Genomic DNA, 26,169 nt, shown 5'->3' with positions numbered 1-26,169 from the left:
CTCTACTACAAATAGGAAAAAGAGGCTACAATTTGCACGAGCTCACCAAAATTGGACAGTTGAAGACTGGAAAAATGTTGCCTGGTCTGATGAGTCTCAATCTCTGTTGAGACATTCAAATGGTGGAGTCAGAATTTGGTGTAAACAGAATGAGAACATGGATCCATCATGCCTTGTTACCACTGTGCAGGCTGGCGGTGGTGGTGTAATGGTGCGGGGGATGTTTTCTTGGCACACTTTAGGCCCCTTAGTGCCAATTGGGCATCGTTTAAACACCACGGGCTACCTGAGCATTGTTTCTGACCATGTCCATCCCTTCATGACCACCATGTACCCATCCTCTGATGGCTACTTCCAGCAGGATAATGCACCATGTCACAAAGCTCGAATCATTTTAAATTGGTTTCTTGAACATGACAATGAGTTCACTGTACTAAAATGGCCCCCACAGTCACCAGATCTCAACCCAATAGAGCATCTTTGGGATGTGGTGGAACGGGAGCTTCGTGCCCTGGATGTGCATCCCACAAATCTCCATCAACTGCAAGATGCTATCCTATGAATATGGGCCAACATTTCTAAAGAATGCTTTCAGCACCTTGTTGAATCAATGCCACGTAGAATTAAGGCAGTTCTGAAGGCGAAAGGGGGTCAAACACCGGATTAGTATGGTGGTCCTAATAATCCTTTAGGTGAGTGTATACATATAAATATGGGTGTGTGTGTATAATTTTTTTTGAGAAACATTGTTCACAGATCTTTCACTTTTATTTTTAAACATACCATTTATTTCTTCAATAAAAAATGTATGATAAGTGTATTGTATTTCCTTTTTTTTAAGTTATAATAATGAACTGGCTCTGTGTCAATATGGGTGAATACAATCACTGACACGAGTCGAGGAGTCTGCACACAAACAGCGCTGCGTTGTGTTAATTAAACTTGTAAGAATGAATATCACTGCCCTCCGTCCACATGCTGTTCACCATAAACTGAACTACTTCATGCTGTTTACATTCTGCTCCGTTAGTGGAGAATATTTTATTTTACAGTTGTTCAATTCAGTTCAGTTTTATTATATTAATAGGTAAGTTCGTTTCTCAGCGGAGTTTACAGAGACGCCTTGAAATAACATTAAAAACACATCACTAAGAACAAATGTATTACAAATATGAACTACAGCAGCAAGTACTTACTGAAAATAAAATAGATCAAATAGATTGATTCAAGTGATAACAGCGCACTTCCTTAATTTAAGTCTGTGGATATAAAGTTAAACTTCTTTGTAAGATTAATAGCCATTGGAATAAATGAGGATTTGAACCGGTGGCTTTATGCTCTTCATTTCTTCAGCATCTGACCCGATTGCACAATTGAGAACGAATTAAAGAATTTTAACAGTTGACAGTCACAGTTAACACTAAGGACAGGGACACTCAGTACAGTGCAATGCAACAAGGTGTTCATTCTTTTCGTTTATTTTGCAGAGGATGAATATTTTCATTATGGTCAACTAAAGTGGAACTAAAATGAATAAACCGTAATGTCAAGTTGTACTGCATGCACAGTTCCGATCGGGACATGCTGTAAAGTGGATTTTTTTTTAATGTGTTTTTTTCATTAAGCGCATACAGTGTGTGTCACTACCTGGTTCCCGTTGCCTGCCCTATCTGCGTGCGTATTGAAAGGCTACGTCATCACACACTTTACAACGCTGCCCAATCTGTTTAACGCATGCGTGAACACTTAACGGCATGGTGGGCTTTCAATACGCCTGCGCGCGCAGATTGGGTAGCAACAGCGCTCAATCCCCAACACATAAAAGCTGACAACGCGGCGTCAGGCACCTCCTCAAATTTAAAGCCGCTCAGCATGTCGCGATCTTCCTCACTGCTGGCATTCCCACCCGTACGCGATCCCCACGTTCGACTTTGTCTCACCTTCCGCACCTTTGTTTGATCTTTAGGCCGTGAAGAAGTCTGAGCGCGATGGTCTCATTAGAGGAAACCAGTAATGTGCTGCTGGATACTGACTTGTCGAGCTATCGAAGCGCCGCAATTATGTTTGTTTGAAATGCGCCTGTCACGTGATTTTGAAGCACGCTAGCGTCATGACGTCATTGATATATTCGCAGTCGGCTGCAGATTTGGTCAGCCCCTCATCTGCTACAAGTGACCCTGCTGCATCTTTAAAGTGAGCTGACGCGAGTTTAAATCCTAGTTGTGTGTCGCGTGTGGTCCCTGCCAGAAGTAAAAAAACGACTTTTTAAAAAGAGTTATGTAGTACTTGCGTGTAAGTTAACAAATACATTTAGCAGACATTATGAACGATTCACATGGGGCACCTCGTTACTTGGTGCAGAATCGTGTCCACCTAGAATCTGTAACACATTAAAAGCATATTTTGCGTAAGTCAGCACGTTTTATAACAATCCAGCGTCACCCCATGTCGATCGTATTAGAGAGGCTAAGAAACGCCTCACCAAAGCCGACTTGTATAAGCGCACGACACTCCTCATTAACGTTTTTACTACTCAGTGATTCCCAGATCTGTAGCTGATTTGTGTTATTGATTTATAAAAAGCAATGTGAGTAAAAGCGAGCTCTGTATAGCTAATCACAACTGTCTTTAAAACAGAATCAGTGCAATCGACAGCAATTCAGGGAAAGCCTCGGGATTTCTGCGTTAATAAAACACACATGTTGAAAAGTAACTGCTAATTCATCCAGAGGTGGGCATAAAGACCACTCAAGTACTTACAAGAAGGAGTAGCTGGATAAGCACATCTGGAGCCAAACTTTCTAAAAACATCTGGCTTTGTCAGCAACATCATTTCCTTGTGAATTCATTTTTTTTAAAGGGGGGCAAATAAGTAGTCTTCTGAAGTGCAGCACAACAAAGTAAATCTTTGATGTAAATAGAATTCTTGAAAGACGAAGCTTTTGTCGTTTCTGTTTTCTTAAACCATCTTCAGTCCCACAATCCCCCGCAGTCACTGACACGTTTAACGTTCTCTGCTCCTCACCTGTCGTGTTACCCAAAGCATCAACACTGAGTTTCATTCAAGGCTTTACCGTCCGTCCTATCACACACATAAAATAAGACACACATTTCTTCTACATACGTGTCCAATAATAAAAGCTCAAGATGGTAATATTTATGAGAAGTGCCTGCTTGGCATCAGGGTGAGGAGGTGCCTTGTCTCCTGTTACGTGAGCTCGTCTGCCGCCCCTCACTTACATTGGCATGCGTTACACTGGGGGGAAAATGCAATGGAGAATACCGACAATGTACACCTTCAGAAGTGCAATAAATCGACTGTAAACTGAAGCATTCCATTGTCAAACGTAAAAATACAAAGGAGAACATTTCAGATAAACGGTGAGTTTTGTTAATTATAAACAATGCAACATAACTATTGTATGTGTTGTTACTTTTTTATTCTCACCAAACGTACATATCTACATGAGTAATATGTTTATAATAATTCTGATTTAAATACACTGTCGAAATACAGTCAAAGTAAAAAGTATGTGAACCCCTAGGAGTTCTCTATATTTATGTGTAATTCCCATATAAAACATGGTTGTATCTTCATGTCAGTCACAATAATGAAAAAACACAGTCTCCTATAACTGTGGTGGGCAGGATGAGGAGTATAGGAACCTAATCAAGGACTTTGTTAAATGGTGCGACTCAAACCATCTACACCTGAACACCAGCAAAACCAATGAGCTGGTGGTGGATTTTAGGAGGACCAGGCCCCTCATGGACCCAGTGATCATCAGAGGTGACTGTGTAGAGGGTGCAGACCTAGAAATATCTGGGAGTGCAGCTGGATGACAAATTGGACTGGTCTGCCAATACTGATGCTCTGTGCAAGAGAGGACAGAGCCGACTATACTTCATTAGAAGGCTGGCATCCTTCAACATCTGCAATAAGATGCTGCAGATGTTCTATCAGACGGTTGTGGCGGCCCTCTTCTACACGGTGGTGTGCTGGGGAGGCAGTATAAAGAAGAGAGATGGCTCACGCCTGGACAAACTGGTGAGGATGGCAGGCTCTATTGTAGGCACAGAGCTGGACAGTTTGACATCCGTGGCAGAGCGACGGGCGCTGAGCAGACTGCTGTCAATCATGGAGAATCCACTGAACAGGATCATCTCCAGACAGAGGAGCTATCTATAATATAGTGCCTTTCATATCTATCTATCTATCTATCTATCTATCTATCTATCTATCTATCTATCTATCTATCTATCTATCTATCTATCTATCTATCTATTGTCACACACGTGTGCATGGGAGGCAGCTAAAGGGCTTGAGTGAAGGCAGTTCGGAGGCATGCCGGGATGTGGCAGAGTACACTGACTTTTTTCTCCCTTGCCTGTAGACCATTCCCGGGGGAGTCCACCTGGCTCTCTTGACATCACTTCCGGGGCCGAGCCAATGGAAGTCGACCTCACCAGCTCTGGCCCCTCTGATGTCACGTCCGGCTGTGATCCAATGGTTGAAGACCATGTGCTCTATCCTTATGACCTCACTTCCTGTCTTCCCCTTTAAAAACCTGCCCCTTTTCCCTTTTCCCTCAGTCTTGTTTTGGACTTTATTGTATGCACTTCAGTGTTGGTTATTGTGACAAAAACGACTTTTGCAGCCGGGATACCATCTTACACGGGTGGCTGCCCCAAACCTTTATCTGTTCTTGTCTCGTTATTGTGACACTATCTATCTAAAGATACACAGATTTTCAGAGAATTTTTGACCATATTGAATAAATCATTCAAACTGTGAAACTTGAAGGTTAGAAAAAGTAATTGAACCCTAAGCTAATGACTTTTTAAAAAGCTCAGTCAGAATTCCGTACACCTGGAGTCCGTTTAATGAAAAGAGTTCAGAGGTGCGGCCTAGAATGACTTTGATTGATCAAAAACTCTATAAAGTTTGGGTATGAGCTTTTGACAAGAAGCATATCCAGTTGGAAATCATGCCTAACAGAAAAGAGCTGTCTTAAGAGCTACGATCGAGAATTGTTAATCTACCTAAGGCTGAAAAGGGTTACAAAGTCATCTCAAAGATTTGAGATATTCATCAGTCTACTGTTAGGTAAGTTGTCTATAAATGGAGACAATTTGGTATTGTGGCTACTCTGCCTAGAAATAGACGCCCTGCCAAGATGACCCCAAGAGCACAACGCAAAGTCAGCAGTGAGGTGAAGAAGAAACCTAGAGTGACAGCAAAGGACTTGAAGAAGTCATTAGAACTGGCTAATATCTCTGTTCACAAGTCAACTACACGCAAAACAATGAACGAGAAAGAGTCCATGGCAGGACACCAAGAAGGAAGCCACTACTATCAAATAAGAACATTGCTGAATGCCTGAAGTTTGCAAAAGAGCACTTGGATATTCCACTACAGTACTGGGAAAATGTTTTGTGGAGTGATGAAACCAAAATTGAACTATTTGGGAGGAACAAGCAGAACTTCTTTTGGTGTAAAAAGAGCACCGCATGTCAACATCAAAACATTATCCCTACAGTAAAGTATGGTTGAGAGAACATCATGATTTGGGCCTGCTTTGCAGCATCAGGGCCTGGACAGCTTGCCACCATTGAGGGGAAAATGAATTCACAGGTTTATCGACAAATTCTCCAGGATAATGTGAGGGTGTCTGTCTGTCAACTTAAGCTCAGAAGAGGCTGGGTGATGCAACAGGACAATGAGCCCAAACATTCGCAGCAAATCCACAGGACAATGGCTTCAGAAGAACAAACTGTGCCTTTTGGAGTGGTCCAGTCAGAGCCCAGATCTCAATCTCATTGAATGACTCAAAGAGAGAGAGCCATACACAGAAGACAACCAAAGAATATGGAAGAGTTACGCTAGTTTTGCAGGAAAGAATGGACTCCAATTCCCCCAAATGCACGATGTGCAGGTCTGATCTACAGTTACAGGAAGCGCCTGGTTGAGGTCATTTCTGCCAAAGGAGGGTCAACCAGTTATTAAATCCCAAGGTAGAAGAGGCATGAAGAGTAGAATTTTTTGTGTCATTGGCTTAAGCTCATTGTGTATATCAGGACATGTGACTTAGATGGAGATCAGATCACTTTTTATGACCAATTCATGCAGTAAACCAGATCATTCCAAAGGGTTCACATACTTTTTACTTCGACTGTACATTAATGAACAAACTGAGACATATTGGCTTTTTATCAAAAAGTGTGTGTGCTGTCATTTAGGACAGAATGCATTGTTAACGTCACACACTCTCTACTGACGTGATGTCATGAAAAGTAAGAAACAGCGCAGTCCATTTTAAAGTTTAAAGTACAATTGTCATATAAACATAGAAATATGTTCCTCGATTGTTAGTGTCAAATATCTGTTTAAGTACGTTTATAAAGGCCACGACTGTGCAAGTGTAGAAGTAAAGGAGGCATCCACAAACATCTTAACGCACGATGAGACGCAGACCTTTGTTGACTCACGCTACATGAGTGCCGCAGAAGCTAGCTGAAGACTATTTGGTATGAAAATGCATGATCAATCTCATACTATAGAACGACTTCCAGTTCATTTGCCCGATCAGCAACCTGTTTACTTTAATCCAGACGATGCAGGGAATTTGGGAAGTGCTGTTACAGAAACCAACACCGAAAACAATAAACTCACGGCTTGGTTTAAACTCAATAGAGAATATCCCTCTGCACGAAAATTTAACTACATTGATATTCCAAAACATTATACGTGGAACCAAAAAAACTGTAAGTGGCAGAAAAAACACAAAGGTGCACATGAAGTAATTGGAAGAATGTATACAGTACGCATAAGAGAAGCTGAAAGATATTTTTTGCATCTTCTGTTATTGCACGTTAAAGGTGCAACAAGTTACAATTATCTAAAGTTGTTTAATGAAGCTATAAGTTCCAGTTTCTGGGAAGCTGCAAAGCAATGTGGGATTCTCATAGATGACACAGTATGGGAAAACACATTAACCGATGCAGTTGTGTTTAATATGCCAAAGCAGATCAGAGATTTGTTTGCATATATTTGTCTGTTTGGAACACCAACTGAACCAGAGAAGCTGTGAGAAAAGTTTAAGATACAGTACATATGATTGAAGATTTTTGCATGACATTAGATAATGGAGATGGTGAATGTATACAATGTGAAATGTATGCCCTTAAGGAGCTGCATGCTATTTTTTGAAGTCATGGCCAAGAGAGTAATTCGAATTTTAATTTACCTGATCCTTCTATACATCTTCCCAACTTGACTAGGGTTGTATTTAATGGTGCAATTGAACAAACAACAGTAGAACAAATGATACAAATTTTAAATCAAGAGCAAAGATTAGCATTCAATGAAATAGTCAGAGTCATGTCTGACGAGAACAATGCAAAATGCTATTATTTGGATGGTCCTGGGGGAAGTGGTAAGACTTATTTGTATAAGACGCTGATGCATTACATTAGATGAAGAAATTAAATTGTTCTTCCTGCTGCCTTAACTGGAATTGCAGCTAATGTATTAAATGGAGAAAGAACTTCCCATTCTCAGTATGGACTTGGTCTGAATATTTCGGAAAATACCACTTCAACTATAACCGAGAATAGTGTAGCTGCAAATTTATTTAAACAGGCCAAGCTTTTGATTATAGATGAAAGCTCAATGATTTTAGGACTTACTCTAAATGCGAAAGAATGTTATGGGAAACCATAATGAAAAATAAAATTCCATTTGGAGGAAAGGTTTTGCTGATGGGCGGCGATATTCGCCAGTGCTTCACTATAGTTAAACACGGAACAAAACAAGCAATCCTACAAGCAATTTTGCATGACAATAAGTTTTTCAAAGACTTCAAAAGACTCACTCTAAAAAATAACATGAGATCAGTTGATCCAGTTTACTGAATGGCTAATGAAGCTTGGAAAACAGAAGTCTTACCAATGGTTGTGACTCAGATGAAGATATTATAGAAATACCGAATGAGTATTATGTCATGGATTGTTAGTAACTGAAATCTTTGGAGATAGTATTAATTCACACATGGTTAGGAATATGACTGGAAAGGCAATTTTATGCCCAAAAAATTCCGATGTTGATCAATTAAACGAGGATGTTCTTAATAAAATGTCAGGCAACATTGTAATATACTTGAGCGATGACTCGATACAAACTGATGATGGTGATGATAGAGATAATTTTTCTGTTTTTGAATACCCTTTCTCCGTCTGGGTTTGTTCCACATAGTCTGAAATTGAAGATGACATTTATTATTATGTTACTGCAGAATTTAAATGGTAAACAAGGTTTGTGCAATGGATCACGACTTATTGTTAGAGATCTTAAACCCAATGTAATTGAGGCTGGCTCTAGTATAGCTAATGTTGTGCTTATACCAAGGATAGATTTGATTAGCAATGATACCAATTTTCCATTTAAGCTGAGAAGAAGACAATTCCCTATAAACATTTTTGCTTTTGCTATGACAATAAACAAGTCGCAGGGATAGACACTCGATGGAGTTGGAATTGTTTTTACCAGAACCTATTTTTGGACATGGACAACTGTATATTGCCTTTTCAAGAGTACAACGATCACAAGATGTAGATCCCAAGGGGAAATTCACAAAGGTGAAAGTCCTAGATTGACCATCGCATGGAAAGCTGATTGAGGGAAGTGAGAGAGCGTTTACTAGAAACATCGTTTAACACGAGGTTGTTTGTCACCAAGACACATGAGTGCTTACATTTAAAACAGTAGTTCCCAAACCATTTGACCTATTGATCTATTTAACTAAAATTTGGTATACATATTATATTATGTGACCTCTACTGTCCACTGTCAGAGTGATTGACCTCCAATGTCAAAGGTCAGCCGAGTAAAGTCAAATCATGGTTGTGTGTAATGTGCCTTTACAGTCACCTGCAACTCCCAAACCATTCGACCTACACACCTGCAATTTCGTACGCATATATGGTCAACAAAGGTCAAGGTCAAGGGTCAGCAGAGTATAATCAAATCAAGTGTATTCAATGCACGTGATGTTACTGGTCATCTTTATATATAATATGCTACCATGGCTGTCTGTATGTCTGTCCAGGATTTTAAATCACCTGTCGCTCACAAACCGTTTGAACTATTGACCAGAAATTTGGTACTCATATACTACATGACGTCTACTCTCCACTTTCGGGGTGATGATTGACCTCCAAAGTTATTCCTCTTTTTATTTTTATTTTATGTTATTGTAGAATCAACTCTCGGCAGCAGGCAGCAGGGTGGCGGTGTGGCACATACTTATGGGCACCATTCTCATCCCTACCACCTTCACCGTCACTTCCCCTACCTCTTCATACCTTACATCATTCTTGAGGTAGATTGCCAGCTTGTGTGAAAAATGAAGGAAAACGTACTAAGTAATTGCAACACAAACACTGACTTAATCAGTTTTAACGCAAAAAGATGCTGATGGAAGGAGAGAAGCAGTGGGCCGCTAGGGGGGAGAAAAGAAGAGCAGCTCAGGAAACAACAAGCACATCAACCTTTGAGCAAACGAATGATAAACGGACAGAGAAAGAAAGAGGATGAAGACTAGGAATGATCAAGTCAAGTGTGTTCACTGCACGTTATCGTGCAGTACACCGTTACTGGTATTTTAATATTTTGTGCTCCAATTTAACAATATATTTTAGTTTCACATTGGAGTGTAACTATGGAGTGCATAAAATACAAAACAAATAAGTAAACCTCAGGGCCGCCATTTGCACAACTCGCTTGTAGTCTTTGTCATTCTTCACCAGTTCATTATCTGTTATACTGCCGAATTTCTCTCCTGGTGACAGACCCTCCATTTTCAAGCCTTTATAAATTTAAGATGCCGATCATCCTCTGTGTTGTTCAGTTCACTTCTCTGTGTATCCTTGTGAATGAAGAGCTTCAGTTGCTGTTTTGAGATTTCAACTTTTGGCAAATCAAACTGACTTATTATGAAACAATTTAAAAAGAAGAATAATAAAGCATCCTACTTTATGTCAATTAACAATAAATGTGTACTAACATTATTTATGAACAATTTACTAAAACAGTCTAATTTCAAAGAATAAGAACTCATTTTGAAAATGTTAAAAGTTTATGCAGCAATGCCAGCCTATACTAATATATCCCAAGGTCAAAGGTCATCTTCATTAGGTATAAAAGCAGGTTGTAAATACTTTTGTGCTGCTGTGTTTGTGTTTGTGAGTCATTTGTGTCAGGATGTGATAACTTCAGCTGTAATAAACATTATTTAGTGCTAACTGATGGAATGACTTTAGATGGACTAAACAAGAAAGAGACAGCACGTGACATAGCCATTAAATTACTGGATATAAGAAAACGGCACAAAGAACAAATGAATAGAAGACCTAATAAGGACATGCTTAGTGTCAATCTAATAACAACTCCTCGCAGGTTTCAATTCCAAATTTCTCGTTGGATCTTCCTGTTCAAGTCAGCACTGCAGCACAACATAACATTGTGAAGGCCGCTTCATGAAATTCAGGTCAGGCGAGGCTGGGACTGATTGCAGAAGAGTTGGGCACAAGACGGGCACACGAAACTGTTGTGAGACCCACTGACACCAACTCTAAGAGAAGGAGAATTTGGGACAGCCAGTCTAGCTAAGTGCAGGCTTTCAGATTTGTGGGAGTAGAACTGAAGAGAACGGGTGACACGGAAACACGGACACCGTCCAGGAGTGGGACTGCTATTCAGGGTGCAGATCTGTTAGGCCGATGGACAGACTTCTGTTCTGCTCTGTCACCACACTGTCCTCCAATACTGGAATATTTTGCATAAGTGAAGCGCTTTGAAATAAATAACTGTATGAAATTAAGATGAATTTAAACTGATGACGTAGTGTTGTAGAACAAGCCCGTTGGACTCGGGTTTAAGGCTGATAACAAGTTGAGGTGCTTTGACAGTACAGTAGCAGGCTGTCCCACAATTCTTTCTTTCTTTCTTTTCCCCAGAACTGTGCTTCCTTTCAATGTCATGAACATGTTATTAAATCAGCTGCTCAGTCTTAACATGGCGGTGTTTGAATGAGAGACAAGACTGCATGCTGCTCGACTTGTGCCGAGTACTGCTGGACAAAAATTGAAAGAGTGGACAATTGAAAAAGTGGGATATTTTAGTTAAACGGCCAGAAACTCAGTGTGTGCAATGATCCCGCTGAGTCTGAGTTGTAAAAACTATTTGACTCCTAACTGCAGAACAACAAGTTAGAAATGGTTACACACAAAGATGAGCTCTCTGAAATATGGCAGATAAACAGTGAAATTGGTGAGAGTTCCTGTAGGTATTCATGTATTCTGACACTTCCAAGAGATGCTGAAGGAAGAAAAACGGATACTTTTATTATGGGCTGTGCAGCGGTGTGGGTGTGCATCACGTGACTCCATCACATGATCAGTTCTGGCTCATTCAGAATTCTCCTCCACTCGCACCCGGTGCTGTCAAGACAGGCTACAACTCTGACATCTGTAACACTGGACTGAGAATATTCTCTAAATGTATTTGATGTAACTTGTTATAATCAAACAACAAGGAAATCATATTCAGTATCTCTTGTTCACTTAACTATAGGCGTTAAAATACTATTCAAGTTAAATTCATTACTGTGGTGGTGAAAAACCCTCTGTTCATCCGGAGATTGTCAGAAATTGTTGAGCATCTTTTAAGCATTTTTGTTTTTACGATACCTTAAGACGTGTAAGTAAAGTGTCGCCAATGTATTTATTTAAAATGATAACACTCTCAAAATCCCGCAGGTAAAAATGCTGTGTTTATCGTTCATATGGAAATCCATCCATCATCCAAACCACTGTATCTTAACACAGGGTCACGGGGGTCTGCTGGAGCCAATCAGCCAGCACAGGGCGCAAGGCAGGAACAAATCCCGGGCAGGGTGCCAGCCCACCGCAGTGGTATGGAAATAAAATAAATAAATAAATAAAAATGAAAAACCTTTAAAGTAGAACTAATTGCATTTTTCTTCAGTACATCCAACTCATTAATTGAGTTTATGAACACGATCTTTCCAGCATGGCGCTACTATTATAACGAACACAGTAGGGTCACGGACAAGAAAGCGACTGTGGATGGCGTGCGGCAGTGCAGACTCACACGGGTTTTAGATTCCACAATTACCTCAGGAGTCAAGTATCGAGAACTAACTGGCCTTACATACTGCAAGACAGGAGTTTAATGAAACTTGAGCAAGAATAACGCCATGCAGGTACGCCACGGTACACTACAATATATTGAATTTTAAACCGTCTTTGTTATGTTATTAATATGAAAATAACATTTTTAAAAATGTCACAAGACGCAGTGTTAAATTTAAGTAAAACCTGACGTGATTCAGTTGAAAAGAAAATACAATTGAATGCAGTTATATGTGCATATCGTTAAATGATTGATCAGAAAAAAGCCAATGTGTGCATTATCCACACACAAAGACGAGAATTGTTTTAAAAAATTATGATTAAAAATTTTCATCAATGTGTTTTGACATTCCACGTCAAAGTTCAGTTTTTCTAAACTATATGAATAAAACAACAAAAATATTATTCAACCGCACAGACATGTCTGCCCCATTAATCAGTTTACTTTCTTATTTAATATTAATTTAAAATGACATTCACACTTTTGCGTCGCTTACCTCCTTTAATGGGGCGTAGCGAGAAAGTTGTTGATTGCTGCTGAAGAGTTTCTGGCATCGTGTCTTTCAGTTCCTGGTATTAAATCCTCAAAACAGTCTCTCAATTGTACTCTGATATTTTCTGGTAATACCGATGAAATTCTATCAAAGTTGTGTTTTGCATTTTGCAGTAAATTATTAGTATTAGAATCAATCACAGATCCTTCCAGAATATTTCTTTCTATTGCAGAGAACACAGCTGTAATAGTCCTGAGAACTTCATGGGATTCTGAACAGGCAGTGGACCTTAATGGGAAGGTATTGAAAATGAATTTGAGATATCTTAAAATGAGAAGGAAGTTATTTTAAGATATCTCGAAATATAATTTAAATATCTTAAAAAGCGTTTAAGATATCTTGAAATTCATTATTGTTTCAGATATCTGAAATACATTTTAATATAACTAAAATTAATTTAATGATATCTTAAAATGTGTCTCTGCTCCATTTCAGATATCTAACAATGTATTTCAAGAAATCTAAAATGCATTTTAAGATATCTTTAAAAAGACACTATTATTTCAAGATATCGCAATAGCATTTTCAAATATCTACAATACAATTTCAGATATCTCAAAATCACTTCTTGCTAATTTCAAGATATCTCAAATACATTTTAAGATATCTTATAATAAACAAGAAATTCCATTGAAATAATAGGCAGTTTTACAGGAAATTATTTTGAGATATCTTGAAATGCAGACACAATTATTATATATCCAATCTATATATATAATTCACTAAGGCAAGACGACCATGGAAAGCACGACGGAAGGGGCGGGGATTCACTAAGCCGCCGACAAGTGAGACACCTATGGCGCACGCAGGAAGGAGCCACGCCCACCAACTTCAAGACCATTGGATACGACGACAACTCGCAGAGCCACGCCCACCAACTCAGACGCGACGACACAGAAAAAATGCCGTCATTTATATTCGTCTGTCGTAGAGGCAACACGCAGCTCCGACCCACGCTGACTGTTCATAGAGGCATGTTTCTCGTGGAGGTGAATCACCATATGCAGCGTGTAAAACGGTTTGTGAGGGGTATCCCATGGGATCCTTAAAACATTCCTTTACAACTGAGGTTAGAACACAATGAAGTCAGCAGTCTTTAAAAAATGAGTTTTCGGTTATGACGCACGACCGCGTGACCATAGCAAACTGTTTTACACACTACATACAGCAATTCGCATCCGTGACAAACATTCGTCTTCTTAGATGCTCCTGCACTTTGTACACACCCCGCTCCCACCTCGCTACTACCGTGGTCGGGTGTTTTGGTGGATTATATATAGAAAGGCAGCCAAAACCGCACAGAGCAATGAAAAGTCTACGTGAGTCACAGGTGCATCTGAACTGTACAAAGACGACAACGACTCGAGTGACGAGTTGAAGGTGGCCACATGTGCAGGCAGTGCATACTGAACGAGAAATCAGCAGACTAGCATGACGGAGGGAGCGAAGTGGATATCCTTCTCCTCTCCTCCCGTTCCATCCTCCGCGCCACACGGACGATTGTGTGTTGGTTCGTTCCGTGCATTGGTTAAAACCCAATGAAGGAACCAGTCTTTAAAAACCAATAAGCCCTGTGCCTCTGTTTCATTACCGTCTCACCTGCTTCACCAATGCAGGCCCCGCAACAGGGCAGCCAACCGGGTAACCAAAGTCTTTGGGTTCAGGGGGGAGTACGGTTACAAAGCTGAAACTTAAAGGAATTGACGGAAGGGCACCACCAGGTGTGAAGCCTTTCGCTTCATCTGACTCAACACAGGAAACGTCACCCGGCCCGGTCCTTCGCTTTGGAAGGAGAAGGCGCTACGGTGCTTCTCCGGTTTTCAGTCACGGACATTTGTATGTTGGTTCGTAGCGTGCATTTTTGCAATGTTACCTGTCTTGGTGGTTTATTAAATTACGGATTTTTCAAATGTTTATTTTTTCCTCTGTGCTTAAAAATCATTTTAAAAGCGGCCTGATTATGCGGCGTATGCTACGCCGCGGGTTGACTAGTATAAATACTTATATTCATTGTTCTTTGCGGTTCCGGCTGCTTTTTTATATATAATCCACCAAGTCACCAGACCATGGGGGGGGTTACAAAGGGGGAGGACGAAATCAGTGCGAGCGTATGACCCGCACGTACTGGGAAATTCTCGTTCGTGGGGAACAATTGCAAGCCACGGTCTTCATCACGAATGGGGTTCAATGGCTTACCCACGCCTCCCCGCGCCAGGTAGACACACGTTGATCCATTCAGTGTAGCGCGCGTGCAGTACCGGACATACAACTGCATCACAGACCTGTTAATGCTCAATCTCACATGGCTGAAAGCCACTTGTCCCTCTAAGAATTTGGACGCCGACCGCTGTTGGGTCGTGTAACTATTTAGCAGGCGGGAGTCTCGTTCGTTTTCGGAAATAACCAGCCAAATCGCTCCACCAACTAAGAACTGCCATGCACCACCACCCACAGAATCGAGAAAGAGCTATCAATCTGTCAATCCTGTCCGTGTCCGGGCCGGGTGAGGTTTCCTGTGTTGAGTCAAATGAAGCGAAAGGCTTCACACCTGGTGGTGCCCTTCCGTCAATTCCTTTAAGTTTCAGCTTTGTAACCATACTCCCCCCTGAACCCAAAGACTTTAGTATGCACTGCCTGCTCATGTGCCCACCTCCAACTCGTCACTCGAATCGTTGTCTTTGCACAGTCCAAATGCACCTGTGACTCACGTAGACTTTTCATTGCTCTGTGCGGTTTTGGCTGCCTTTCTATATATAATCCACCAAGACACACGGACACGGTAGTAGCGAGGTGGGAGGGGGGTGTGTACAAAGTGCAGGAGCATCTAAGAAGACGCATGTTTGTCGCGGATGCGAATTGCTGTATGTAGCGTGTAAAACAGTTTGCTAGCGTGCACGCGATCGTGTGTTTTAACCTCAGTTGTAAAGGAATGTTTTAAGGATCCCATGGGATACCCCTCGCAAACCGTTTTACATGCTGCATATGGCGATTCATCTCCACGAGAAACACGCCTCTATTAACAGTCAGCTTGGGCGTGTCGCCTCTACGACAGACGAATATAAATGACACCATTTTTTCTGTGTCCTCGCGTCTGAGTTGGTGGGCGTGGCTCTGCCAGTTGTCGTCGTATCCAATGGTCTTGGAGTTGGTGGGCGTGGCTCCTTCCCGCGTGCGCCATAGGTGTCTCACTTGTCGGCGGCTTAGTGAATCCACGCCCCTTCCGTCGTGCTTTCCATGGTCGTCTTGCCTTATTCTATTATATATTATATATATAGATATACAATTATTATATCTTAGAATGCATGAAAGGTCAATTTAAAACCACTTAACATGCACACATACCGGTCCCGGTACATAACGACGATTGGACGATGTCACAATCATGTCACGGCCATGTGTGCATGCCCCTCTGTCATGCACCTCGACATACTACACATCAAATGAAAATTCAGAGTCTCGTCTTTCCGATGATATAAACCATTTTGACACACAACAACCACAGCACTGACACTAAAGCCTTTTTTACAGAGAAGTAAATACTTTTAAGAGCTGACTTTTCCTACCTTTGACTACCTTTGAAGGCTCTCTGCAAGTCAAACATCAATATTTCCGAGCAATATTGATCTCATTCTGTCCGTAAGGCTCCAGGGAATATAATCCAGTAAAACGATTAGGTCCAAAACACATGATAGATCCTCAAAGGAACAAAAACTCCAGAAAATGTTTCTTAACTTGAGACTAGCTCTGACATTTTTTTTCATTGCAATTGGTCATATCAGACGTAATTTGTTTCTGTCGGCAATAACCATGCTAAAGCATGTTACACGGAAGTGTTAGCTTCTGATTGACACCTAAGTTGGCCAATTACGATGGGTCTGGGGGGTGACTGGCACCTCGTATAGCCAACGAGTGTCACAGACAGCTGAACGATGACGCACAACTCCAAACCCTGGTAGAATCTACCAGTTTGATTGGACGCTGTGAGTGACACTCCAAACTTACAGCCAATGAGCAGCTGAGCACGCCGATATGTAACTTGCCATGCTAACTTGTAAACAAAACCGATTGGAGCTGCGCAAAGCTGGCATTTGTGCCAGTCTGCAGACTTGGTGCGTGGTTGTTTATTGTGATTTCACCTAGTTTTTTTACATTTTAAATATGGATAAAAGTACAGATAAATGTAAATACACCCTTGATTAAATAATAGATGCATGTACGTGGCATCACAGTGATCAATCGTACCAGGAGACGTCTAATGGCAGAGAGCGACATGTGACACGCCCTTGTGCTTTCTGCCTGCTAACGATTGCTACAATCAGTGACACGTGGAAAAACGCTGAGCTGTGTTGTAACAATTTGTAAAAAAATGTATATAGTTTGTGTGCATTTTATTTTAAAAAAAAAGTAAAAAATAAAATATATATACACTGTATATATTTTTGGCCCATAAGACTTGTTTTGACTATTTTTATATTGAAATGTGTATTTTTTATTGTTTTTATTATGGAATATGAATTTCCGTAACAGTAATAGAGTGACACTGTGTGTAGATATAGATTCCTTTAGGTGTAAGCTTTCAGTAGAGCCCTCATTGATATCTGTGGGTTGAAGCATTCAAAAGTTATTACACAAAATGTGGATAATGGATAAACTAGAGGTCCCTCTAAAAAGCACCTGGACATGCCCACATAAAAACTGGTGTCAAAATGTCATTTGTATGGTATTTGGTATTCTTTTCAAATTTGAAATGTGAGTAGTCAACAAGTTATTCTGTTGGTACATAGTGTGTTTCTGTCCCCACCTACCTACTGCAGCTATAGAGGCCTTTATTTTCACAAAAAAAACTTAGGCGAGAACAAAAAAATTCGTTTTTTTTGTGAGGTCTAATGTGCATAACTTTTGATCAGTCACACCTACAGTGATTCTGACTACTAAGGGTGAAACTAGAGAATGTGACCTTTACAAAGAGACCAAACATGTGTTTATACTCCAGATAGTTCAATAACAGCAATGATTCTAATTTGGAGAGGTCAAATTACAAGCGATTTAGCAAAAATGACCCCGCTTGATAAGGGGTTTTAAGATATCTCTCAAATTTCATTTGAGATATCTTGAAATGCAGACACAATTATTTTGAGATATTTGTAAACATTATTTGAGATTTCTTGAATTGTATTGCAGATTGCCTAAAATGTAAAGGAAATTATTTTAAGATATCTCAAAGCAAGTTTCAGATATCTCAAAAAGTAAATCACATTTTAACATATCTGGAATTCATTTTGAGATATCTGTAAGTGTTAATTTGGCTTGCCATAGTTTTCACTCATTTCTTCACTTATTCCCGACGCGTTTGCATGACCTGGACTGTACCACTACACTCGTTGTCTTCAGAACGTATTCCCCCCTTCCTTCTTTCACATCATGGTATGATCCTAGTCTGTCTTTACTTGTGATTGACCGAATGGTGTGCCCATCAAAATCAAGTCCCGCCCCTGCCTGCATAGATTCTCTCTCTGCGGCTGTGGAACATTCTGCTCTCCCCGACTGGACTCGGCTCTTCTTGTTAATTACTAAGAATCGACTCTTACTTCGCCAACGACACATCAGGATATGCGGTCATTTACACAAATACCACAGAGCCGATGGTCCACATACTCGGTGTGATTTTAGAAACAGTTGTAATAAACGAGTTTGTTTTAATAAATACCTTCTACTTCGATTTCCATTTTTCTTCGCGACCCCCTTGTAGATATCTCGCTCCGCAGGCTGAGCCACACTGCTGTAAGGCTAAAATAAATGGCAACTGGGCCGGTAAGCGGCAGCGCGCAGCTTCACTGATGAGGGCCAAACTGCCGACAGTCTCGACACGGAGCTTCAGGCTTGAAAGACGGAAAAAAGACGAACCTTTAACAACTGATTAAATAAGCTAACTGATATGTTCTGCGGTAACTTTATTTATTATCATTAGGACATACAAAGAAGCATTGCCATATAAACGTAAATGCTAATCTCACATATTCATTCTTGGCGCTCGGCTGCTCACTCGTCTGTCAGGGCAAAGATGCTGGTAACTTCACGGACATCGATGTGCAGTAAAAGTCCTAATCTTCAATAATCAGCTCTTAACCCCTATATACAGTAGCTCAGACTAGGTAGATATCACAATGCGTTTTATTATAACGTTATTGCCAAAAATATTACTGAGCCCTAATAAATGTAAATGCCATTAAGTGCTTATATGTTTGATGTGCCAGCCTAAGAGCCTGCCCTTTAGTCACACTGGCAAAGGCCCTGCCTGCGTTTGGTTTGTCTTCTGTCAGTGAGCGGCTCAGCACCGACATTCAAGAAACAAGATCTGCCTGTGAAAAGGCTGGCAGGCCAGGGCCCTTCTGCTGAAATAAATGGTGTCCTTTTAAAGCTGCCTCAGGACTACACTTTCATAGCTAACAGCACTAAAACTAATAATAAAGCATATTGATCCCTAATCAAAATTCTGAACATTATCCACCTTAATAAAAGGGAAAAGTGTGTCGATGTATCTGTGTGTCCATTCGGTTCCTATGTCTCTCTCATTCCAACAGATGGCACAACACAAACATTTGTAGTAATAAAATTAATTGTATTTGTCACTCTAACAAATAGCAGATCACAAATACTAACACTACTTTTACAAACCCAACACCAAATGATGTGTAACAGAGACATCTGTGTTTAATTTGTCATTCCAACAGATGGCACATCTCAAACTTTTACAAATCTCATACTAAATTTCATATAACAGAGACATACACATTGTGTTTGCCATTCCAACATTCTACACATTTTATTACTACAAATGTTTGTAATGTGCCATCTGTTGAAATGGAAAATATGATGCATTTTATTAATACATGAAGTACATTCCAATAGGTGCCACACTGCAGATGATAACGCTGAGGTCCACGCTGATCACTTATATTTCATCCCAGTTTATTAAATGCCACATTCCTTTGACATTTCTATACTATGATTTCATTTCTTGAGTTACTGAAGTAAATATTAGGATAACAGATGTTGGAAGTTGCTGCTTTCTTGCCCAGGGTGTTATCAACGCTGAGAGGTGACACTTTGAATAATAATAATTCTTTATATTTTTATATTGCTTTTCTGACTACTCCAAGCTCTTCTACACAGTGAGTGGGGAACAACTTCAACCACCACTAATGTGCAGCATCCACCTGATGACGGCAGCCATTTTTGTGCCCGTATGCTCACCACACATGAGCTATTAGATGGTGAAGTGGTGAGAGAAAGTTAGCTAATGAGAGAGAGGGGATGATTAGGGGGACACAATGACAAGTCCTTGGAGGGCAATTTAGCCAAGACATCTTTATGGAGGACACACAGGGATCTTTAATAACCACAGAGAGTCGGGACTTCAGTTTTACACCTCATCTGAAGGACAGCACCATTTATACAGCACAGTGTCCTCGTCACTGCACTGGGGCATTGGAATCCACATTCAGACTACCGGGTAAGCCCCCTATTGGCCTCGCCAACACCTCTTCTAGCAGACACCCAAGCTTTTCCTAGATGGTCACCAATCCAAGTACTGGCCAGGCCTGAATATGCTTAGGTTGAGGTAGATGACCTGATCTGAACTGCATGTGGTGTGTCTGCTGGTACAGAAGAGCAAGTGCAGCAGAAGTAAGAGACCCCTTGTTTGGGAACTGACATAAAACCAAATGTTATACGAGCCTTCATGTGTCTCAGAGACATCTGTACATTTGTTAGTGCTGGTGACAGCGAGTCCCAATGTGGGACACTGAGAAGTGACGGGCTGGAGGGGTCACTCTTATGTACTTCAGTGGAATGAGTCTGAGGTGGGCTATTACAGCAGGACTGGCATCAGGGCATCACTTACACCCAATTGTGTGACTCGATCTGTGTGTGTTAATCATAGGGTGCAGGAGTAGACGAGCCTGTTCAACAGACTTGATTAAGTCTCACAAATCCTGAAATAAAACGACTTGAATAACCAAGAAAATCTAAGACACCTGTGAAGGAGCCGAGAGCGACGAGCGCCTGCTGTGTGTTACATGTCTGTCTTTCTGTCTGTCTGTCTGTCTGTCAGTTACTTCAGTTTTTAAACAGTTTTCATATTTCTACAATCCTTGTGTTTATGAATGAATCCTATGATTCTGTTTCCTAGACTGAGTGGTCTTCAGTTACTTTAAGAGAGTCTTACAGGTGGGGTCTTTACTGAATAATCTGATAAATTACTGGCATGGACAACGACAAAAACAATAAGTCATTATTTGAGTGGATTAACATCAGTCAGTCAATTCTCACCACCAACAACATTCACACAACTCTGATAAGCAGGAGGCGAGAACTTATTATGAGATGGACAATTTGACTAATAAAGAGGACTAACATGGACTCTGATGTGGACTTCAGTATGTAATTTGTGACGATGCCGGCCCCTCCAGACTCCCTCTTCCCACATAGGAGTCTGTTGAACCAACACCGTTGATAGTTATGACCGAGATGAGCGGACAAATCTCATTGAAGTCAGGGGATGGTGAAAGTGCTCGAGTGCTTTTATTGAAAAACAGTCAAAAGTAAAATCAAAAGTGTCCACATGTGCATTGTTCTCAAAAAAATACACAAATAAATCCTTAAAACCAGTGATGAGGGGGGATAAAATCTATAATAAATAAACCCGTTAAAATTGATACAAATGTAGGGTCACTTATCACGCGATCTCTGCCCACCTCCTTCTGTCTCCCCGGCTCTGCAGCACAAACTCTTTTCTGCTGACCCTGTCTTGGCCGACTCCACATTGCACTGCCAGAACATCCGAGGTCGGCACTCTTCCCATCTTCCTTTGCGCTCACATGGTCACCCCTCGGATCCATTGGGAGGTCTTCCATCCTGCTTACCCTACTCTAGATGATTATTCAGCCCTTAGAGCACCTCAGCCTGTGCCCACTCACAGAGCCCCAGCTCGTGCTGCCTTCTCCATGCAGGTCCTGATGCCCTTCACTTCCTTTCACATCTTTTAATATCCATCTTCTGATCTGTTATTTCATATCTTTCTTCCCCTTTTCCCTTCTGCCGGCCCATACATATACGTCTCCATTGGAAGGCAATGAAGCAATTGCGAAGGATCGCATCGTATTCGCACTCGCCCCAATTACCATGGAGACTGACACGGCTTTCTGGTTTTAGAAACTGGCCAAGTTTTTTTTGAAGCCATGGACCCGCTATATTACATAATAAATAACTAAGAAATACTGACATGAATTCGTCTTTAGCAGACACCCTGTGACAGGTCATCTCTTCTGTCACTTTGTGGTCTTCACTCTCTGAGCTCCTGTCTCACATTAACTGTTCACCCTCAGTGTCTCCTCAGATGTTCTCTCTTTGAGCTCTCAGCTTTCTCTTTAAACTTCCTCCTCTTCCTCCTCACTGAGCACAGAGAAACTTTCATTTTGGTTTCTTCACAAGTCACTTGCTTGTTTGTCTGACTGATTCTCTTTGCCTGCCTCTTGTCAGACTGACGATGGCTGAAGCCCAGCTGTTTGTGTCACAGGATGAGTTCACCTGCTTGATGTGTCTGGACACCCTGACTGACCCCGTCACCAAGAAAAACAACAACATTTATTTCTATAGCACATTTTCATACAAACAGTAGCTCAAAGTGCTTTACATAATAAAGAATAGAAAAATAAAAGACACAATAAGAAAACAAAATAAGTCAACATTAATTAACATAGAATAAGAGTAAGGTCCGATGGCCAGGGGGATAGAAAAAAAAAAAAACTCCAGACGGTTGGAGAAAAAATAAAATCTGTAGGGATTCCAGACCATGAGACCACCTGACCAGTCCCCTCTGGGCATTCTACCTAACATAAATGAAACAGTCCTCTTTGGATTTAGGGTTCTCACGGAAAGACCTGATGATGATGGTCACATAGACTTCTGACTTTCAGTCCATCAATGTTGGTGCATCATGAAGCTTTGAGTAGGTGGAGGTGGCGCAGGCCACCACCACAAAGAAACCAGAAAAAGAAACAGAAGAGAGAGTAGGGGTCAGTACGGATTTTAGAGCCACCATGAATAGTTATTATGAAGAATTGAACATACAGAGTATCAGGATTAAGTTAAATGAAGTTAAATTGAAGTTATAAAAAGGCCTTGTTAAAGTAATGTGTTTTCAGCAGTGTTTTAAAGTGCTCTACTGTATCAGCCTGATGAATTCCTATTGGCAGGCTATTCCAGATTTTAGGTGCATAACAGCAGAAGGCCGCCTCACCACTTCTTTTAAGTTTTGCTCTTGGAATTCTAAGGAGACACTCATTTGAAGATCTGAGGTTACGATCTGTTAAGAAACAGAAGAGAGAGTAGGGGTCAGTACGGATTTTAAAGCCACCATGAATAGATATTATGAAGAATTGAACGTACAGAGTATCAGGATTAAGTTAAATTGAAGTTATGAGAAGGCCATGTTAAAGTAATGTGTTTTCAGCAGTGTTTTAAACTGCTCTACTGTATCAGCCTGGTGAATTCCTATTGGCAGGCTATTCCAGATTTTAGGTGCATAGCAGCAGAAGGCCGCCTGCCCGCCTCAACACTTCTTTTAAGTTTTGTTCTTGGAATTCTAAGGAGACACTCATTTGAGGATCTGAGGTTACGATTTGGAATATAAGATGTCAGAAATTCCGATATATAAGATGGGGCGAGATTATTTAAAGCTTTATAAACCATAAGCAGAATTTTAAAGTCAATCCTGAATGACACAGGTAACCAGTGTAGTGACATTAAAACTGGAGAAATGTGTTCGGATTTTCTTTTCCTAGTTAAGATTCTAGCAGCTCCATTCTGCACTAGTTACAAACGATTTATGTCTTTCTTGGGTAGTCCTGAGAGGAGTGCGTTACAGTAATCTAGTCGACTGAAAACAAACGCGTGAACTAATTTCTCAGCATCTTTCAAAGATATAAGAGGTCTAACTTTTGCTATGTTTCTTAGGTGAAAAAATGTTGCACCATCCCCTGTGGTCACAGCTTCTGCCTGAAGTGCCTCACGGACAGGCTGGGATCAGGGCCAAGAGTGCAGCTGTCCTCAGTGCAGAGAAATCTTCACCACGAGGCCTGCTCTGTGAAGACATAATCTGCTGAATGAAGTCATCAAGAGATTAAAGAAGACGACACTCAGTTCTCCTTCATCTCAGAATTTTGCTGGCCCCTGAGATGTGGAGTGTGACTTCTGTACTGGTAAGAAGTTTAGAGCAGTGAAGTCCTGTCTAACCTGCCTGGCCTCCTACTGTCAGACTCCCCTGCAGCCTCACTATGAAGGAGAAACCTGGAAGGGACACAAGCTGGTTGATCCTGATAGAAACCTGAAGGAGAAGCTCTGTGTGAAACATTAGAAAAGTCTGGAGATGTTTTGCAGAAATGAGAAGACGTGCATCTGCTTGATGTGTGCGGTGACTGAACATGATGGTCATGAAAAGGTCGAGCTGGAGATGGAAAGAGAAGTAAAACAGGTAAGTGGAGTTTAGTGCTTAATGGAAGCTCAATAATAAAGGAGTTAAGTGATACGTAAATGTAGTTTGGCAGAAAAATCTATCCCTTCATGTTGAGGAGTCTCAATTTGCTTGTGTAGAACAGCAGGGAGCTGGAGCCTGTCCTGGTGAGACTGTGTGGAAGACATGAAACAGTCCAGGATGAGATACACAGTGTGATCCGTGGACAGTCGAGTGAGCCGAGTGCTCTCATTAAACTGAGCGGAGGTTCATTGTGTTCTGATCACTTGTGTCTGGAGTACCTCAGGCCTCTCTAAGAGACACGTTACACTCACATGTCAGTTAATATTGATGCTTGGGATTAAAATTATTTCAATACGCATTAAGTTTTAAGTGGCTTTATAGTATAGATGGTCTCACTTTATTAAGTAATTCAGTAATTCTGTGTCTAATCAGTGATCATTTAATCAACTCTTAGAGTGATAATCACACTGTATGATTGTATGAAGAACTCTGACACCTTTAACAGTTTGAAAAGAACTCCACCAAGTCCAGCAGATGTTGAAAATACTTACGAAATGTGTCTATTTCCAAATATATGTGAAAATAAAAACCCACCATCCACATTACATGATCATCGTATAGAGAGGGTTAATTAAAAGCTGGTAAATTCAGTTGCAAATATGGACTACGGCCCTGAAGGTCTGAAAATTAAGAGCAGAACATAAGAAATGTGACAAACAAAAGGAGTCAATTCAGTCCATCAGGCCCATTTGTTTAGCTAATAGCTAAGCTGCCCTGATATCTCATCCAGATTCTTCTTAAAGGTTCTGAAGGTTTCTGCTTCACCTCCATGTCTCAGTAGTTTACTCCACAGTCCTACAACTCTTTGTGTAAAGAAGAGCTGCCTGACTTCAGTAATAAACGCACTTCTGCTTAATGACCAGTGTGTAATTCACTTTTAAGCCTAAAGAATGTTCCCGGTCTGCTTTATCGATGCCTTAGAGGATTTTAAATACCTGGTTGAGGTCCCCACGCTGTCTCCTCTGCTCACACTAAACAAGTTTAACTCTCTGAGTCTATCACAGTTGGCCTTGTCCTGAAGTTCTGGGATGCCCATGGCTGCTCTCCTCTCCTCAGCTTAATGTGCTGCTTTGTCTTACTTCTGTTTCACTTGAATATCAGCACCTCTGAAGATTCAGCCACATTTTTAGAAGTCCTGTGTAGCTCCTCACATAAACTGCTCCAAGGCCTCTTGATTGGCTGACGTTTCTTCATTTATGAAGTCAAAGGATTCTAATACTGGAATACTGGAACACCTTTGGCAAATTTTCTGCCTCTCTTCTTGTTCACCCTCTAAACAACAGACTTCCAGTGCAATCCCATCACTTGACACCTGCAGAAATTCTCAGAAGACTTCTCCATCATTGGCTCCACTAATAATGGAGACGAGTCGAAGTACAGGAGGCTTGTGAAGGACATTGGCTTGTGGTGCAGGGAGAAGCCCTTTGAGGTTTTTTATTCCTTATCATGATGCCTACAGAAAAGATGTAAAACTTGTGCCCACATCTACAATACAGACCGTATAGTTATACCAAACTGCCGACTTGAACATCACATAAAGGGATAATTTTCCTGCAGATCATCTAATGTTGTCTACCTAATTCTCTGCATGAAATGTCCTGACACTGCACTCTGTGTGGGAGAAACTGGACAAACACTCCGCCAGAGAATGAATTTACACAGTTGACACATTAAACATGGCAGCACAGATGTTCCTGTAGCAGCCCACTTCAACAGCCATGGACTGAACCACCTGCTGATCAAATATCAGCAGGACAAAAGAGTTGGTGGTGAACTTCTAGCAGGCCATAGAGCTTCTGAGACCAC

At 40.9% G+C, this 26,169-nt stretch overlaps 2 protein-coding genes across 3 annotated transcripts in view; both read right to left on the bottom strand.

The window, feature by feature from the left end:
• LOC120528477 (zinc finger protein 502-like) overlaps positions 1-2,073 on the bottom strand; it is a 691,287-nt gene extending 689,214 nt beyond the window's left edge. Inside the window, exon 1 of the mRNA XM_039752649.1 lies at positions 1,950-2,073. The gene's annotated coding sequence lies outside the window, so the exon portion shown is untranslated. The remainder of the gene's footprint in view (positions 1-1,949) is intronic.
• LOC120528485 (zinc finger and SCAN domain-containing protein 2-like) overlaps positions 1-26,169 on the bottom strand; it is a 422,905-nt gene that overhangs the window by 378,033 nt on the left and 18,703 nt on the right. The window lies entirely within an intron of this gene.

Source organism: Polypterus senegalus, chromosome 4 (assembly GCF_016835505.1).
Source record: "Polypterus senegalus isolate Bchr_013 chromosome 4, ASM1683550v1, whole genome shotgun sequence".
NCBI lineage: Eukaryota > Metazoa > Chordata > Cladistia > Polypteriformes > Polypteridae > Polypterus > Polypterus senegalus.
Note: the sequence above shows the minus strand (reverse complement) of the source record. Positions and strands in the feature narration are given on the sequence as shown.